The sequence below is a fragment of the Sipha flava genome, unplaced genomic scaffold (assembly GCF_003268045.1).
Source record: "Sipha flava isolate LNK unplaced genomic scaffold, YSA_version1 49_pilon_pilon, whole genome shotgun sequence".
NCBI lineage: Eukaryota > Metazoa > Arthropoda > Insecta > Hemiptera > Aphididae > Sipha > Sipha flava.
Window position 1 is genome coordinate 2,060,942 of NW_020273360.1, and position 20,586 is coordinate 2,081,527.

Consider the following 20,586-nt stretch of genomic DNA (forward strand, 5'->3'; position numbering starts at 1 on the left):
TTTTTATTTAAAATGCGTTTACAATTATAGACAGTTGCGCATCGTTCACTGATAGAAAGGATAGTTTCATCTATTAATAATAAATTGTCTGTAGGTTAATGTCTGACCGAATGAAAAAAAAAAAAAATTATAAAAACTTTCAATCTTTTTGGAACGATTTGTATTTTATATATATATAATTAGAACCTCTCCGGTAGCACCAATGTGACTCTTTTATTTTTTTTTCCTCGAGTTAATCAATAGAAAATATTCAAAAGTTAAAGCGGTAAGAAAAAATAATTACAAATATCTATCATAAATAAAACCGTTAAAAACATTATTGGGCAGATCTTATCGAGGTTTTCGTTTGTTCCGTGTCCAATAAGTTATTCAAAATCAAATCTTATATTCTAATTTATTATGAATATTTGTTAAATTGACGCCTCCCTTTTTTTTTTTTCAATGATAATCATTAGGGTTTTCGGTTTATCGGTGCTGTGGCCAAGTTCCAATCACATCCATCGATATACAATAATAAAAATATGAGATCAATTAGAATAATAATAAATTAAATGATTTCGATCGCTGTATACATAGGTTTACACTACATTCACCAATCAGTCATTGTATACGATTGTTCAACAATTTTAGGTTGAATTACATTATTGTTATTATTGTAATATTTTCACCGGTTTGATCACCATTACAAAAATCATCAAAAGACACACGAAAATAAACGAGAGAAATAAATACTAAACAGTAAACCGCACCGTAGCGTATTCGTGAGAACCGGGTGTGTCTAAACGGTAAATGCTAAAGTAAAGTAACGAATAGTAAGCATGACGATTATACAGTTTCATTTCAAACGAACACGATGCACGGAAACAGTGACTGTTCTAGGAATTTCATTCAGCGATCGGTCCGTTCTCCCCGAACGATTTTCATTAAGCTACACGAAACCGTTTTTATTATACAACGCATACTTTTCCGTGAAAGTTATATGAACGACGTACACAAACTCCGAGTTTGAGCACTTTTAACTATAGGTCACGACACCACTGTATTTTGAGTCTTTCGTATTGTGTTTCCTGAGATAGTAACAGACCGTAATCCGGATGTTAAAAGGTTTTTTAGCGGTTTTTGAAACGTTTTTAGTGGATTTTAGTAAACGCAGAGACATATGGATGTTTAAGATCAGACTGGAGAATGTGATTTGCGATACAGAATAGAGCATAGAATAGACATAAGGCTTTATAAATTGCACGCAGAGTTTTGGATCGGCATCTTTAGATGCGGTTGATGCGGGAAATGTTAGCAACGCCCCGAAGTTAAATTTCGTAAGCCTATATGGGTCTTAGTAGGAGTTCGTAGAATATGAATCAGTCGGGGAGTTTCATGTGGTTAAAGGTTAGAAGTGGCCGAAGGAAACGAAAACGGTAATCTCGTAATCGGGGTTCGCTAATCAAGTGTGTGTTTGCCAGGTGGACCGGCGGTCTACAAGAATACCGAGGTATACACCGGGCACGGGAAAGTGGTTGGGATTATCGACGAAAAGGGTTGAGCATATTCCGTGGTGAAAGGCGAAAGGTACAATGAATGGATTTGGTTATATTTATTTAAAACCCCCGTGTTTTTTATCGAGTTTCAAGGGTGTATGGATGTTCTTGTATATAAGAAGAGACGAGGACAATATTTAGACCGACTGTTAGTTAGTCTGTTGTCGCAGTCACCAACTAGTGTATGAATAGAGGTCAGCTGGTGTGAGACGTAAATGTTGAAAGGAAGGGGAGCAATTATTGACAATATGTACGTAATATAGAATCATAAAAACCCGACCGTCGTAAGTTTTGCATTTTTCACTCTTGCACCCGTGTTGACAACGCGAAGGGTGGAGAATTTACGGTGAAAAAAAATTGCTGTTCACACCGTAATGTTCGTTTTGTACAGTAATATTTATGTTTACATAGCGGGCCAATACGAATGCATGTACACAGACATCGATAAGCGATGCGTTTATAGTGACCGATTGAGCGACGAAGAAATAGAAAAATGAAAAAATAAAAACACCAATTACTAATATTTTCCGAACACGACACGTTTTGAATATTCCGACCGAGACTAGGAAAAAAATTCACGTTTACAGGTACACGTCGTACGTGTCCAATATGAAGATCCATCGGTGCTTCGACGCGATATGACATTATTTTTTACGTTATTTTTTAGGTCCTGCCACAAGGTGACGGTCCGATTATCGTTACGAAACATAATGCAACGACAGCAAGCACCGTCACGCGGCCGATATAATATTATAATTCGTTCGGAAGTGATGTCTACAAATTTTCGGAAACTCATGATCGATCGTCGAGCTATTGCAGTATAATACATCGTGGCAAATCATGTTACCCGATTGCGGCACCGCACGTATACGCAAACATTGATACCTTATCGATAACACTTTGATGCGTCATGTAAATCGATCGAATTAAATATGTTGTTATTGTATACAAAAGTATAATGTAGTCCGGGATGGGCAACTCAAAGTTATTGGAGGGCCAATTTTTAGAAAATTAAAATCTAACGGGCCAGAGAATAGAAAAAAAAAAAGTTCATTCAAAATTTTAATTTTAATTAGCATTTATATTTAATACACGAAAATAATAAGTATATCGTTTGAGTATATTTCAAAATATATTTGTTAATAAATATGTCTTCTTTTAAATAAAATATTGCCAATATAAAATAAAAACCTGTTTGAAATTATAGGTCGTACTCTAATAATTTAATATTGCGCAATTACTACTTTACATCCTGATAGACAATAAGTTGGTATTACTTCTAGCTAAATTTAATTAAAATTTTAGGTAATCGACAATTGTTATATTCTCCAATACTCTGATGATAGATCCAAATAAATATTATTTGGGGAAGCATTTAGTAGGTAATTTCAAGTATTCATAATATGATTTAATGACTGTAGTGATTATCGTGAAAGCACGATACAAGAACGTTCTGAGAATGCGAGAACAAGATTTAGTCGTGTGCGCAGGGACGCCCACAGAAATGTAGATTAGGGGGGACAAAAAAATTGTAAGTACCTAAATACTTATATGAAGATTTACTGCTACATATTTCATCTACTCATATTTTGTAATACTATCATTAATAATTTTTTAAAAATCAAAACTCATTTAAGTTTATATAAAAGTACACTATTAATATTAATATTTATAAGAAAAAATATAATAAAGTTTAAACAAAAAACAACTTTATTTGATTGAACTCACATCATATTTTATTATTTTATTCAAAAAGTAATGTCAATCTCCTTTTGTTTGAAGCAAATAAATTAATTGAATCATCAATTTGTTGATTAAAAAAAAATGTTAGATACTTGTTAGATATAAGGATTGTCGAATAGTCAGTGAATACCCAAGATCAGCTTTATGTAATAAAACTTCCAATTTTGTAAGTGACACAAAAATCTCAGGGGGAGCAATGGCCCCCACTGCCCCCCCGCTACCTGGGCGTCCCTGCGTGTGCGATCTGTAATTTGGTTTGTTTATGTCGGTTTCCATTAATTTTATAATGCCAAAAGTCGGGACGAATCGAATTTGTAGTTATGTGGCCGAATATTTACATCCGATGGAGTTGTTTTATTTTGTAAGATATTTGAAATAATGGTGACAAACATTTATCATAACTCGGCATTTAAAAACTGAGAAACATGCTAGAGCTACTTATCGATAAGTTAAAAAAATAGTTCAACGCAACCGCTTATTATGATTCCATCATCACATAAATTTGATTTTAACATAGATTTATGCAAAGCATTGTTTAAATCAAACATTCCGTTGGAATAACTATGCAACACCCATTTTCGATAGTTTACAAAATAATAAATACAACATAATATATCATATTAATTAATAATTAAATTGTTTTTGTTTTTTCCCATCTTTTAATTTTTATTTTGACAAAAACAAAAATAATTTTTGTTTGAGTTATTAACAATAAAACTCGCAAGACATTTTTTCTTAGTGCATCTAAAATTTGAACATCCACTCATTAAAACACGGTATTCACTAAATTTATAATTATCAAAATTAAAACATTTTTTTCCTTACTAAGATTCAAAAATATTAGAAATTTCTACATTATATTAAAGTTTACGTCGTCAACACAATAATCACCATTGCACAGTAGGATAAAAGTAATTTTAGCGCGCCAAAAGTCCGAATTTAAATGGTTCATAAAATAAATTGTTATGATAAATTTATTTAGTATAGTTCAATATTTTATTTGCATATCAAGACTATCTCTAACTATTCTCATTATCGTTATAATGAACTCGTCAACCGAGTCAAATAATAAAACGATTTTTGGTTATCTGTGTTCATTTGGACAACCAAGGGTGATCGTGTAACATATGTGTCTAACATACATTAAATTATCGATATTGAGCAAAATAATTCAAAACCAAGTATGGCAGAAGACAATGTAATAGGTAAGTTTAATAATTACACAATTTTAATACATTTGTAGCTGTATAATTTAACAGCATCAAAAACACTAATGTATTAATATTTATGAATTCAAGAACAGATATAACTTTTTTGTAACTCGTAGTAACATTACAGTTTGATATTTTAATTATAGTTTGAATACATATCTTTTTATTTGTATACATATGATAGTCCGAAAATATCCGATGTATCCTAATTTTACTTTTCTTCTTAGCTGGTCAAAGTCATGAAGAATCAAATACCAACTATACATATATAGAATTATTTTGTCAATTGAGGGAGAAAAATATTTTAATAACTCAAGTGAGTTCAAATGATAGAAGAGAATTTTTAATGAACATATTGAAAAAAAAATATGAACGACATTCATGATCAAAAAGTTATGAAGATAATATAAAATCATTAATACGAAATTGTATTGTTATATTGGTACGAAAATGGAGAGCTAGCAATAGTACATTTAATGCATTTACAAAAAAAAAAATGTTTTATGGTTGCAAAAACAGTTTGAAATGCCAAATCAATATAATAAAGAAATTAAAGAAAAAGTAGGAAGACCAAAAAAATCGTTTACAAAAAGTTCAATTCGAAGTAAGCAGTATAATCAGCGGTAAAAGGTAAAATATGTACAACGCCAGAGATAATATATTTGTAGCGAAATCAAAATTGTATAAGAGTGGAAAGAGAATATTAGCTTATCTATTAGAAGAAGGTGCATCTACTCCAAAAAAAAAACATTGACAATGAAGAAAGCTTTAAAAATTAAAAAAGTTATTCCTTTTTCACCACAGGAAGCTATAGCTTTTATTTTAGACAATAAACCAACAAAACAACAATATATAAATATTAGATGCGATGCAATTAAATGTAATGCTAATATAAATCCTGCTTATGAACATATAAAAAAAGCAAAAAAAGAATGTTATTCGGAAAACTGTGTTTAAACTGAACAATGTTGTCATATACCATTTCAGGATATTCTCAACCACACTACAAAACGAATTATATCACATAATAATGAATGTAAAGTTTTTGAAATGTTGTATAAATGGGATTGTGATGGTTCTAGTAATCACTCGCAGTATAAACAGTCATTCCAAACTACAGACATAAGTGATACAAATATGCAATATTTATATATACAAATATTTCTCTAGGAGTAAAATCTTTGTTAGATTTTGAATTCGAACACGAGGAAAATTTTTCAAATAGTGATACCGATAAAACCAGTGGAAATAGTGATTTAGAGTTATATATAAGCAGTGTAGATAATTTATATTTTGATTTTTGTTAAAATAATGAATAATAATAATAAAATGTATATTAAAATAATTTTGGCGTGCTAAAATTACTTTTATCCCACTGTGCACTGTACTGTCTATAGCCATAGCCCATACCGACTGAAACTTTACGTGTCATGTGTGTGAATGTGCAAACGAGTCGTCGATGTTTAGGTAAAAAATTTTGAATGTGCACAAACGAGTTGCAGTGTGAAATTTCTACACGAAACTGGTCACAACGTGAAATGGTTGCGATATATATACATAAAACATTACACATACCTATTTTGTAAACAAGATTATAAAAAAAAGAAAATAAACGTTAGTATTGTGTTTCGTCTATATAAGAATATACACTAACACTATGCCATAACGTAATGTCACACGAAACTGTTGTGCTTTATGATTTCTAGGGCCCTACTCTGAATGACGTACGAACGATTTCCGTACGTCAGAATCGTTCGTATAAATGGTATTTTAAAATGTCATACGGACGTTTCCGTATCACTTATCCGTACCACGAATACCGTCCGTATACAATGTATGTACATTTTCCGTAGTTTTAAAAAAATGAGTTTTGTATTGTATCTTTTTGCTTGAATAATAACCATTCATAAATTTATGTCTCAGTCTCACTAGTCAAAAAGGTATTGAAAGTGAAGGTATTTAAAATGGCAGATGAAATTAACCGAAAAATTAAGCTTGCATCTGTCAGTCAATACCAAATAAAAAAAAAAAAAACTATAACGGAATTTATGGCGGATAAAATACTTAAAATTACTTAACTCGGTAAAATACTTAACTATAAGTAACATGGATTCAGATCGTCAAGTTTCGCCCTACCGTCGATAAACGAAACGGTAATAAGTGATAATGTGATTATGTGAACTGGAATTCACATGGTAGGCACCATCATTTTAGTTTCCATATGATATGCATACTACTACTAAATACTAATAATACTTTTAAATTGGTATTATAATTAAATACGAACAATAACCTTTGAACAGTTTTTAGTCAATTTTAAAATCACACAAATAAAATCGGTAGAACGCAACAGTCTGTGGTATCTACTTTCTTTGGTATTTGAATGATAAATATTTCATTTGTATGATGTAAAAAATAGCCTTTTCTACTTACGGAAATTCGCATAATTGATCCGTACGTACGGATATTATTCAGATATACGAATAAGCGGCATACGCATAAAAAGCGTATTTTCCATAAGAAAACTGTTCGTACGCCGTTCACAATAGGACCCCTGGTGTTTAGAAGTGATTTATTGGAATATTGAAAACGCTGTGGTGAAATCTCGCACTCCATTTTGAATATAGAAAAATAATCAGGCTGTTAATTTATTCATTACATTTTGGGATGGTTTTTATTTTCATTTGAATGGAACTTATACACTTAATACATATTTTAAGATTTGCATGGAGAATGTACTTTTTAATTTTAATAATTTAAAAATCAATAAAATAAATGAACGAAATACATTAATTTAATTTACCGAGAAGAACTTTAAAATATACATAACATATGATAACGTAATTATTCGAAGTATCTTCATAACATAAAAAATTATATTTCAAAAAGTTCTTTTGGATTGTTTGATTTTTCATTAAAAAAAAAAAAAAAAAAACGATGTCCATATGATTTTATTCGTTCCAATGTTTAGAGAGTACCTATATAGATGTAATGTTTATTTTTATTATTGTGACCGTTTTATAGCGTTGGGATACGCAAAATATAACACGGAGAAAAAAAATTGGTTTACTAATTCTTCACTTTTGGCAACAGATACATTGCCGAGTGTACGAAATGTAATATTTGTAACATGCATTGCGTATGGAGATCCAAATGTTTTCTTGGCATTGATCGAGTTTCGAATGTTTTGTTTTGTTCGCAACACTCAACCAGGTCGCACGATAAGGTTGAACCGTTAATTTAATTTTTATCATTTTTGTCCGGTCGGCGGTGACTAACCTCTATAACAATATGCTGTGACGCTAGCGATTGAAGGATGGTTTTTTTTTTAATTTTTATCATTTTAAACTCAATAAGCGTTTTACTCACCCCATTTACAAAAAAATTCATATGCCAGTGTAAACGGCCATGTAGACCACCAAAATGATTTGATGATTATTTTATTATTCATGTTTTTACCAAAGTTAGTTCTTTGTACGTAATAGTTTTGTAGAAAAATGGAAGGAAAGCATCATACGCATTTAGTTGCGAATCGCTGAATAAGAAGATGGTGATTTGGAATATTTCAATAAAGTTACCCCTGGACAGTGTTATCTGGCTAGATTCTCCGGATGTCAACATTAAATTAAAAACATATTTCTTTAACGTTAGGTATAATAATATTAATTTAATCTGTCACTGAATAAGGGATTGTTCTAGAGCTACTTCTCATCGTATCGTCGTTCGAATAAATACAAACAATCCATACGCAACATCGCCCCGAGGCAAACTTAGTGGTCTATGTTTTCATTGTGGGCTAATTTTTTTTATGAACACATCATATTCTAAAAATAAAATATTACCACTGGTTCAGCGTAATCACTATATCATCAATTTATTGTAATAGTATGAACTAGAAATTAGTCATTAGATAATAATATTTTTATTTTTAGGCTTTTAATCATGATTGTTAATGATGTGTAAAAATTGAAAATAGTACTCGAAAGACCTAAAAATATTTTTACCTAAAATTTTACTATATACACCATTGTGCCCGACGTGGACGGACCACTGAGTCACCTCTGTTCTTCGGCTCGGGCTCCAGTCGAAACGAACGGGGATGTTTCGACGACCAACATCGCGATCTGTCGAACTGTTTCCGTCCCAAAGAAAGGTTTCTAACATTTTCCGCCGCCGAAAACTTTGCGCAAGAATAATAATGTCAATTTGCTTCAACCAGGAGAGAATCCAATGGCTCAATGTCACTTGCAAGAGTTCTGAAACCTCGTACGGCAAACTTTTAAAAATGACTCGAAGCTTATGCATTATTTTGTTCGAAAAGTTTCCGATTGCCTGCTACTCGTATGTCGACGCGAACGCGTTAACGGAACGCCGACGACGATCGGAACGTTAGAATGGACGAACGTTATCCGTCCGCCACAATCGCCGCGAAAAGGTACCAATTGTGATTCGAATATCATTACGGTTTGACGCGAACGAAACACATTGGACGTGCGTACAAAATAAAAATTCCTTTTTCCCCTCTCTTCTTCGTTTGTCCGCGAAATATGAAATCCCAACGCGTTCGGTACGGTTACGTCGTATCGTTTGAAGCGTATGTACGATACACGTGCGTTTAAATCAGTAAGATCGTACGTCATGATTACGAGTTTGGAGCGAAGGGGCGAGGGAGGGAAGAACATTTTTTCATTACCCTTGCGCGGACGATAACGAACCGCAACGAACGCGCGGTTACGATATTTTTTTCTATTCATTTTTTAAAAAACTTTCGCCCGCTTTTAAAACATCGTTACGATCTGTTCCACGGGGCGTGCGTGTTATCAGCGATTTCCTCGGCCACGGCGGGTTTTGTGCAAAAACGTTTTCGTTGTTAAGTCGAAATTGATTATGGTGGGTTGTCGAAAGAGCAGGACCTCCCAGCCGTGCCGCGAATAAAACGAAACATGAATTCATTACGGTTGGCAGCGTTACGACATTTTAACAGCTCATAACGGCGATCTTTGAAGTCACGTGAGTTCTTGGGGTTGTATACGTCTTATTACGACGTCGAATTCGACCCCGCGTTAGTAACACGCCATAATAACGTTTTGAAATATCGAATTTATCGTATGCACTTTACGTTCACCCAAATAACAATAATAATAATATCTGTGACACGCTTTTTCCCCCCGAAAACCTTTTGCCCTATGACGTTCGGCATGCATTGATCTTCACATCATAATGTTTTACGTTCGCTTTTAATATGTAAATACATTTTGTGTACGAATTTTCGCTTTTCTCTTCGGCAAACGAATGTTTTATTATTCCGTCATGGTAGTTGCACGTAAATCATTTGACGATTTTACGAAACTCAACGCTTTTAAAAATATTCCATCTGAACGTTTCAAGAGCCATGCGTATATTCCTATGAAACGTTTACTTATGGACGTGTTCAGTCGTCAAATTGGGAAAAATTAAGCAAAGGCGCTTAGTCCATCGATTTTAAAACTGCCTTCTCGTTGCTTTGATATCATATAATTATTTGTATATATAATTAAATTTTTTGGTAATCACAGCCGCTGGGACCATGTTGTCGACATGTTGACCTCTTTCGTTCTTCTCGACAAGTCTTGTTCTAAAAAATGGTATTTTACCTTTTGAGCTTCCTTGGACAAATTTCTAATCACAAAATCATGATATTTTCATCCGTGACATGTTCATCCTAGCTTTGTTGTTGTCAGGGACCAGAACCGTAACCAAAAAGAACCAGCACTGGAACCGGTTAACATTTAAAATTTAGGAACTGTAACTGAAACCGAAGCCTTTATTTCCAAAAATGAAAAACCGTAACTGTAACCTTAATTATAAAAGGATTAATTTAGGTCAGTTACTTAGACTAGTAAAACTATGGTAATGATTACTTTTTTTTGTCCATTAAATGGACAAATTTTGAAAAATTTTGTCGGTTCAGAAAAATAAAAGTCAAATTTTTATTATTTTGTGTTGTAAACTGTAATAGTGTAATACATATAATAAGTAAATTTATTGTATTATTATTATTATTTTTGTATGTTTATGTTTATATAAATGTGTAGCAGTAGCCAGTATAAACTTTGATTCCTAATTAAAATTACATTTTAAATTAAAGATATTTATTTCATCAAATCATAATATTTCACAATATTACAAAATATTTTACAAATTTTTACTATGAGTTGGAATAAAATAATCTAACTCAAAGAATTATAATAGGCTGATATAATATATGTATTTAATATATTTATAATTATTTTTTTTTAACTATTCATAATGCCTTCTATTTCATGAAATAAAACAATTACAATTTAAACAAGAATAAATAAGTAATTTCATATTATTTTTTAATAAATCCCTAATAATCAAAATTAACTGAAATTATCAAGTTTTAGAACCTTTACATTTTTAAAAAACCGAAACCCGAACCGAAAAAACTTATTGGTTCTAGTCCTTGGTTGCTGTTATCTCGCTCTCACCGTTAAAGTTGTCTGAAAAATTGTATTCCTCTAATTGTTAACTAAGTCTTTCGATTTAAATTATAATATTTTAAGACAAGTAACACGTGACGTTTTATCCCGTGTTGCGAAACTAATGAAGATTATAACATTCTAAGTATATCTGTTATTTGATTTTCCAGTAAATATACAGCATAGCTCTAATAAAGAAATAACAGTCAATGTTAGACTTCACCAACGATATTTTTTTAAATATCGAAATCGCTTAATATCCGCGATATTTGATTGCGATGTTGATCAGAAATAAGGATTAATCGATTATCCGATTTATTGACATCCTTACATCATTCGAGGCACCAGATAATGTCACACGTTCATAAACAGCCATTTTAATTATTAATTAATATATTAATAATACAAACAATCAATATCATTTTTAACAAATTAAATGGCATTAATATACTCGTATTAATACTGAAAAATAAAAACAATAATAATTTTAAGGAATTAAAATAATTAAAATTATCCTAAAAAAACTATTACAATCAATAACGATAAATAGCTGTAGGATAGACACTATAAACTACTTTGTGTACCTAGTGAAATTCATTATTTTTTCCATTACCATGCCTTATTTTTAATTTAATTCCAAAATAAATAAAAATTTACGGTTTGACATTATAATATTATTTTATAAGTGTGCCGTATATTACATAACGTACAAAAGTGAAAGGTTTATTCAGCTATTGATATATTTAGAATATCGATATCGAAATATTCGTAAAAAAGTTCAATGATATTGATATCGTGTCGAATTATCCATATCGTCGGAAAAGTCTAGCCAATGTATTCTTCAAGACTGGAGTGTTTCTCAGAAAATATATTTTACTGAGCTCTCGCGAAATATGTCAAAAACAAATAATTCAAGCATCAAACTCTGTAGCCGCCATACCTGTATGAATGAAATATATTTTGAGCTTATATAATATTGCATCAAACGAAAATAATAATAATTACTCAAAGTTACATATTCGTCCACGGCCATTACTCGTGCATATACACGGACGAGTGTATAATGTAGCTCTTGACTTGATCACCATTGAGCGTTTTTGAAATATAAACAAGTGTTACGAATAAGTGTCATTGTGTAAGTACATAGTAAACATGAAGATGATGTATAAGTAGGGGAATATATTAAAAGTACAATGAAAAAACCACAATTAAGTACTAATGAGTCGACCTAATTAAGTTAGTATATAGAAACGTATGAATAGGCGATAAGGAGAGACAAAATTACAATGTGATATCAAGTAGTATTTGGGTGTAACATTGATTGACGCAGGGCTGTGACTAGATGAGGTTTGGATGTTCAAACCCCTCTCTCTCTCCTGAAGTTTTAACGAATTTAGAAAAAATGAATAAATATTTTTATATGCTTTAAGTTTAACATTATAAACATTTATCACGGTTATTTATATAATATAATAATCCATTGTCGATGCATCTAGTGCTATAAAATTAATTATCATAAAAATTATTATCATGTGAAATAAACACATTTGAATAGGAATTAGTAAAATATTTAACACCTCGAAAAAAATTTCTAGGTGTGCCCTTGGATCGACGAAGAACTTGTGTTTGTTTTTTCATGAAATCTAATTCATAAGTTAATCGATGAATATGAGGTTTAGGCTCACCGGCTCGTAACACATGTTTCATTATCATTTTACGAGCGTTAATATTGCTTTTAATTATTGAATACCAAATTAAATAAAGAGAAAATACGTACCTTTATATTCGGTGTTCAATATCTAAATTTTTTTTTTATAATGCGTTTCAAGTATGATACGATAGTAGGGTTAGACAACTGAATGTAACTAGAGGACCAATTTTTAGAACTTTAAAATTTAGTAAAGAAAGCAAAAATGAAAAAAAAAAGGTCATTAAAATTTATAATTAGCATTTATTTTAATTAATTTAATTTTACGACTGAATCAATACAATAAAATAAGTGCTTAATACTTATAGCAAAGTTAGCTATGTCGATATGGTTATAAATTATATTTAGACATTTTATGATTTAGCTGGAGTTCAGAGCTAGAGAAAAATAAAATGTTTACGTTTTACGATCAATTTGAAAACATTAGATAAGAATTAATAAATTAGTAAATACATAATTAATGAATTGATAAATTAAATGACCACTAAAATATAATGAAGATATTTGAAAATGTAACACGAGCCAGATATAAAAAGTACGTTTGCCGTTAATTACTCATCCTTGCACAATAGTGTAGTATACTATAATTTATAGTCTATAATAGTAAATTATACTATAGTATACTACTATTATAAACAATAGTTATATGAAATCATAGGGTTATCGAAAACCTATTTAATAATTAGACTACTTGTAGGCCAAATCGTATTTTTACGTAAGGACCTGTAAATAAGGTGGTATATCCATAGGTTCAACTAGGGGGGCGCAATATAGTTTTTAGCACCCCTGAATTCAAATGTAGCAATCTTATTTTTTCCAGATTTACATAATCTATAGTTATTACAGTTAAATACTATTTAATTTAGTTTCCAACAATTTCAGCACACCCAATATTTGGGCTCTAATTGCGCCTATGAGTATATCGATACGTATGCGCTCATGTAATTTATACTACATTTTTGCGCTGAGTTTATGTTTATCGATTCGTGGTCGATCGCGATTCCAGAGCAAAGTTCTCCGGCCCCACCGCGTCGCAGTAACAGTAATGGCTGTAACGGTAGTAATAGTAGTGTTTATATATAAATGTACAATAAGTGTACGGCGTGCGGGTATAAGACGTTATGGGGTGGCGAGAGAAAAGCTCTCGTTTAACGACCGCGTAGCGTGTTCGGACGCAGTTACCTACATTTGGCAGGTCCCGCGGAGGTATTTAACGTGGTTGTTCGACCGAGACCGAACAAAAAGCATTGAAACAGCCGCCACGAGTGTGTACGCGCGTATTTGTCTTCGTTTCGTAATAAATTTCGTATTAAATTTCATTACGACCCCCGTGAAAGAGTGATATGGGAGAGGAAATAATAATAATTGTAGAACAAACGGGAGAAATGGAACCGCACGCATCCACCACATTTTCGAACGATTTTTGTACACATGACGGTCGCCGTCGACGACGTCCCGTCAACAGTCGCAAAACGATTTCGGGTCAGACGTGATAAATCGTTCCACTCGTTAATCGTGGAAACGCACACCGCGACCCGATTAAAAACGTATCCTTCGGAGCCAGTGCAGCGTTCAGCTATATAACCACTCCGGGGCAAATTAAAATATGCCGTCCTTAAGAATATTACAATTCAAAATAAAAAATAACAAGTGTAATAGAAATAATATATATTATATACGTTATATAGTCATTCAAGAAAAATTATAATTATATATTTTTTATTTTATGTTGATCCTCAAACATTTGCCGTCCCATCAAACATCATAAAATTTGCCACTCCCGGGGCAATCGCCACCTCTTTTACCCGTTAAACGCTGCTCTGTTCGGAGCATATACATCGATACTGTACGTGGCTTGTGCGCGTTCGCATTGGAGTACATGTATTTTATTTTATTTTTATATATTTTTTTTTTGACGTTTAATTTAATTAACGTTTGGACGATTCCCAAAGACATGGTAGTACGGTGCACGGGGTGTGGTGGACCTTTGCAAAAACGCCAGCGATCGAGACCGTTATTCCTGATGCACGCGCGCCGAAAGCGTTTTTGGTCTTGTCGGCGCTTAAAGCCGCAGCAAAAAAGTTCTGCGCGGGATCGATGGTCATCGGTGACGTGATTATTATCACATCCTCCCGTGCCACTACTACCCTCTCGTTACCATCGGATCGTAAGGTCTCATTTCGGTGTCGTTACTGGCCACATCCGGTTCGGTAAAAGAATGGAGCACGATCGTACTGCATCGGTTATGAGATGAATGTCGCACAAAAAACATTTCTTTATAGATGAACAACGAAGAGGAGTGTCATGTATTGTCATGGTATAAAAAATATGAAAACGGTAATAAGCTCTCGGGGAAACATATTTTTCTTCCCGATAAGACGGATCGTTTAGGATAATGAGTGGTGTGAACCGTGTATCGGTGACTTTTGACGAAGTAATTGGATGTAAATTTATTTTATCCGTAGGATAGCGACTAAACTCGCAAACGAAAAAATACAAAAAAAAAAAAGACCACAAGAATTCGATTAGTGTACGACGTCAAAACTCGGCTGTAATTGATGGACAAAAATAATATACAATGGGATACTATCGGACTATATCTATATCTTAAATGGAAACATTTAAAAACAATATTACGATTATGGTTTTTTTCGCGTTCCTTCAATGTAGGAGATTTATGTATATGGTTCTGGGTTAATCGACCGACAACCAAAATATCGACAAGACAATCAACCGACAGGGTCAATCGACCGACAACCAAAATACCGGCAAGACAACCGATTGACAATTTTTTTGTAATTTAATTTGACTTTTAATTTATAGTCTTATTTTAAAAAGTTTATATTGTATAGTAATATAATATATTTAATAATAATAAAAATCGTCTTTAAATATAATATAACTGGGAACCTATGTCACATTATGTCATATATATAGTTGATAGTACTTTTAAAACAGTGCCTACTATTTTTACACAACTATATACAATTCACGCACAAGTTGGCTTCGGTGAAAATTCTAGGGTTTTGCCTCTAGTGTATGTTCTTATGACAAGTAAAAGAGAAAAATGTTACAATCAGATGTATCAGGTTATAACGAAAATGCAACAATTTATTTTCCAAATTAATTAAGACGTCCTTTTTTAAACTTATATACAAGATGATTCTTTTATTCTTATATCTTTTTACATAGTTTCAAGTTGTTAAAAAAACAACATTTTTTTTTAGGATATGATTGATTATATTAAATAAGAATATAAATTAAAAATAAAATTGTATTGTCGGTATTTTGGTTGTCGGTCGATTGTCACCTTCCATGTATGTAGTATTTATGTATTGTTATAAGTAAGACGCCGATTTCAATGCAAAATGCATTTTTTTTTTCTAAATCATTACGCAATGCTCTGTTTGGTAAAATTATATTTCGAGTGGTGTGTGTAGATTCATATAATTCAATTTTTATAAGGCATTTTTTTTGCATTTTTTTTCATATTTACTTCTTTAATACATTTTTTAGTTTTTCAATAATTTTAAGGACATTATTTTCATTTTTTTTTAAAAATGTATCATTTTTGGAAAGAATTAAAAAAAATGTCTAAAATTCAATATTTTTCTTTAATCAAATGATTGACAACTTCACTCTATCGTCTTATGTTATCGTTATGTCATTAAATTAAAGTATAATAGTCAACATCAATCAATATGCAAATGAGGTCCATATTAATAAGGTATAAGTGTGATAATAAAATATATTTTAAAGCCACGTGACGTAATTTCTGCTGTGTCAGGACTCTGGACGGTTGATTTTATACTTTACTCGAAATAATCCTCGGACTCAGTTCGTATATTATTAGTTTCCTAACCCTGGACTCAATTATTATATGTTCCGTTTGTATCCGGGACTCAATTAGTATTTAATTTTTTTTTCCGTTCAAATATAGGGTACAATTAGTATATAACGGTGTATAGTGACATAGTGGGCCTAGCCACACTCTCAATAATTCTGTTTAGTAGCTGATAACCAAGGAATATTGACATTTGAACACATCAGACTGTACCTAATACTATTTTTAATTTACTGGTTCAAAATTTTCAGTTTAATGTGACCATAAAAATACAAGAAACATGAAATCAAGAAACAGTCGGAAAGCATTGAAAATAAAATAAACAATTTTTAGTGCATTTTTGGTAGTCATTTTTCTCATTTTTAATACATTTTTTACGTCATTAATTACATTTTTTATAATTTAATATATTTTTTTACGTCCTTAATTAAAGTTTTTAGAACATAATTGCATTTTTTCTAAGGTATTTTTTAGGGCATTAAAATCCGCACCCTAGTTATAAGTATAAAATATTTTCAACGTCTTGGTTACCGGAGAAATAGGCCCCACAATATATGCGCTGTCAGCTTGCGTAGTTCTGACATCATTAACAGCAAACGAAAAGCATAATGTTACTTACAAGATTCAAAACTACTCAACGGTCGGATCTCAAAAATGGATTGAAATATAAGTGCAATGGATGTGCACAAACACAAATACGCAGATATACGAAATTACGCATTCACATTGTACTGAAACACCGTCGAACCCATATTGTTAAATAATTACAGTAGAAGTCGGTTATTAGGAACACCGATAATTGATATAATTGTGTAATTGAAACAAAATATCTAGAGACGGATCAGCCGTATATTAAAACGACACATTGGTTATTTGAAACAATTAGGGCCATGTTCGCCACCAAATTCAGGTACGGAAACGGGTACGGTATTGTAAAGTTCGTAAAACGGATATTGTTGCGCCGCAGCAAATGCGTGACCGGGTCGCCTCGCGCGTGCACCCAGCTGCATGTCCCCAGCCCCCCCACCTCGGACTTTCGACTTCAAATTTTTACAGTCGTTTGTGCTTCGTTTGTGCTTGTTTGTGCTTTTATTCCCGTCGTTTGTGCTCAACCCGTTTCCGAGTTATTGAACTTTCAAGGTGAGGGGGCTGGGGACATGCTTAGCCCCCCCACCTCGGACTTTCGACTTCAAATTTTTACAGTCGTTTATACTTGTTTTTGCTTTTATTCCCGTCGTTTGTGCTTAACCCATTTCCGAGATATTAAACATTGAAGGAGGGAGGGGCCTAAGGACTAACCAATTATTCTTATTGATCTGTTCGTTTATTCCACGTTTGTGCAGATTTGTGATCAAACTTCAGTAGAAAATTCTGATTTACTTGGGATTTTTTTTTATAATGACCCACTTTATTTTTTTTTTTTTAATTAATTTGCATACAAAATTTTAAATATTTGATATTTTTACGTGTATTTTAAAACAATAAGAGCTCTTCTCACCAAAACCCCGAAGTGATATAATAATTATTGATGAATTTTCATTTTGAAAAAACTTCTATGATAATATCATAACACGTTTTTAAAATTGTATGAAACCTTTTTTATTTTGTCATTTTAAATTTGGATTGACGTTTAAGCGACCATTTTATCCGGCCACGGAATTTTAGATCTGGTAGGCTACTGCGAATTCGCACTGAAACTTATGCATACCTACGTGTCTAACCGTAAACACAGTTTATAAACAATACTTTTGAAAAAGTATTAAGATACTAATAATAGTATTCGAATAAAAATGTATTAAAAATACTTTTAAAATACTATTATAAAAATGTATTTTATGAATACTTACAAAGTATTTGAATACAAATCCAAGTATTTTTTTAATTTTATGCTATATTATATATATATGTATTGTACACCAGTATAGGTAACTATTATGTTACTACTTTCCATGAATCTTAACAATTATTATAACATGTCTGACTATTTAGAGATAAATACATGTTCACATATTTCATTCTGCATTCACTTATAATTTAACTAATAATGATTAAATTTCAATGAAAAAAATATAATAAAAATTGGTAATATTACTATTAATTTGGAACTATTTTAAATTTATTAGATTTTCAGTTTTCTTAAAAAATTCCAAAACAGAAACTATATAAAATGTAATGTGGTATTTAGTGTGGTAACATTGCTATTACCTACCTACTTTTACTATACAAAAACATAATATTAGTTTTCAACAAAATCAATTTTTTTTTTTAAATAATAAATTAAAATTAATAAAATACTTTATGATATTTTAATACAAGTATTTAAATTTTAGTAAAAATACAATTAAGAAATAATCAAAATACTTAAAAAATAAAAAAAATAAATTGTATTCAGAATAGCATATAAATACTTCAAAAAGTATTCGAATACTTTACAAGACTGGTGTCTATTTAGCAAAAAGTTAAAAAGTTATAATTTATAATAGTAAATAACACATGGTTGATGAAATTGCATAAGTACGCAAACCACCTTCGGTTTGCTTTTAGTAGATACAAAATATCAATAAAACGTTAATACAAGTTTATTAATTCTATAACAAAATCTGTTAATGTCGTGAGGATGAATGAATCAGTAATAGCAATAGTTCCTTTACTATATTATCTTCACCATCCTGTGGTCAAAAATGGTTTTTGGCACGTTGCGGACCATGTACAAAATTTAAAACAAATTTTACATTTGGAAAACATTTTTTCATTGAACCTGTTTTCCAAAGTCTTGAGTTGGGAAAAAAAATTAGACTTTGAATTAACTGTCGTTTTGAGTGACATTCCAACAACAATAAATGTGCTACATAAAAAATTCACACTCAGAGGTATTATTAATTTCATAATACCAAAATCCAAAAACATTAATGCAATTGGGCATTATGTATCATACAATTGGAGGGAAACTAATATTACATGGGAACGATGTGATGACCAACTGCATTCCACACGATACGTAAGAGCATCCACAAATGTTAACTGTCAATTCATACTGTACACTAAATAAAAAAGTATTAGGTTACTAATGTTAGTATATTTGTTTAATTTGAATAAGTCAAAAAGCATTTTAAATAATGTATTTTAAATAATTAATTTATGTTTTAATTTAAAATTTTATTCAAAAGCTTAAAAACTGTAATGTGTCATTTATTTTTTAATTAAAATGTTCATACGTTTTAATTTTTACGTAAATAACTATTATAATATCTGTTTTTTTTTTTTAAATGTTTGTAATTAATGTTAAAATGTTCTTATACTTATATCAAATTTGTTATTATTAGTAAAATATTTTTTGTAATTTTAATTTAAAACTTTTATAAAATGTTACATATATATACTTTCATATTTATTGTAGAATTACTTTATATTTCAAGAAATCAATAAATGATTACTTTTTTATTAAATGTATACCTAAGAAAATTTGTCATATGAAAAATATTTTATTATATAAATATATGCTGTGTAAAAAGCTAATGATATAATAATAATTGATTGAATGTTATTTAATTTAAAAAAGGTGATTGGCATTTATAAATTGGAAAATAGATATCCTTCAATAATGAACGTATTGTTTTGGTTTTCTCAAATATAAACAAAGAGAAAAGGTCTTATTATTTTGTATGCAAATTCATTTTTAAAAAAAATATGTTGGTCATTACTTAAAGTATGAAAAAAAAACCCAAGTAAATCAGAATTTTCTGTCGAAATTTGATCACAAATCTGCACAAACTTGGAATAAACGAACAGGTCGATAATAAATAAAAAATTAGTTACTTACATATACTAAGTTTACTTTATAAAATGTGTTGATAAAACAATATATACAAAAAGTGTGTTTAAATATATTTTGAATTTATTAAGCATGTTTTTAGGCCCCTCCCTCCTTCAATGTTTAACATCTCGGAAATGGGTTAAGCACAAACGACGGGAATAAAAGCAAAAACCAGTATAAACGACTGTAAAAATTTGAACTCGAAAGTCCGAGGTAATGGGGGGGGCTGAGCATGTCCCCAGCCCCCCC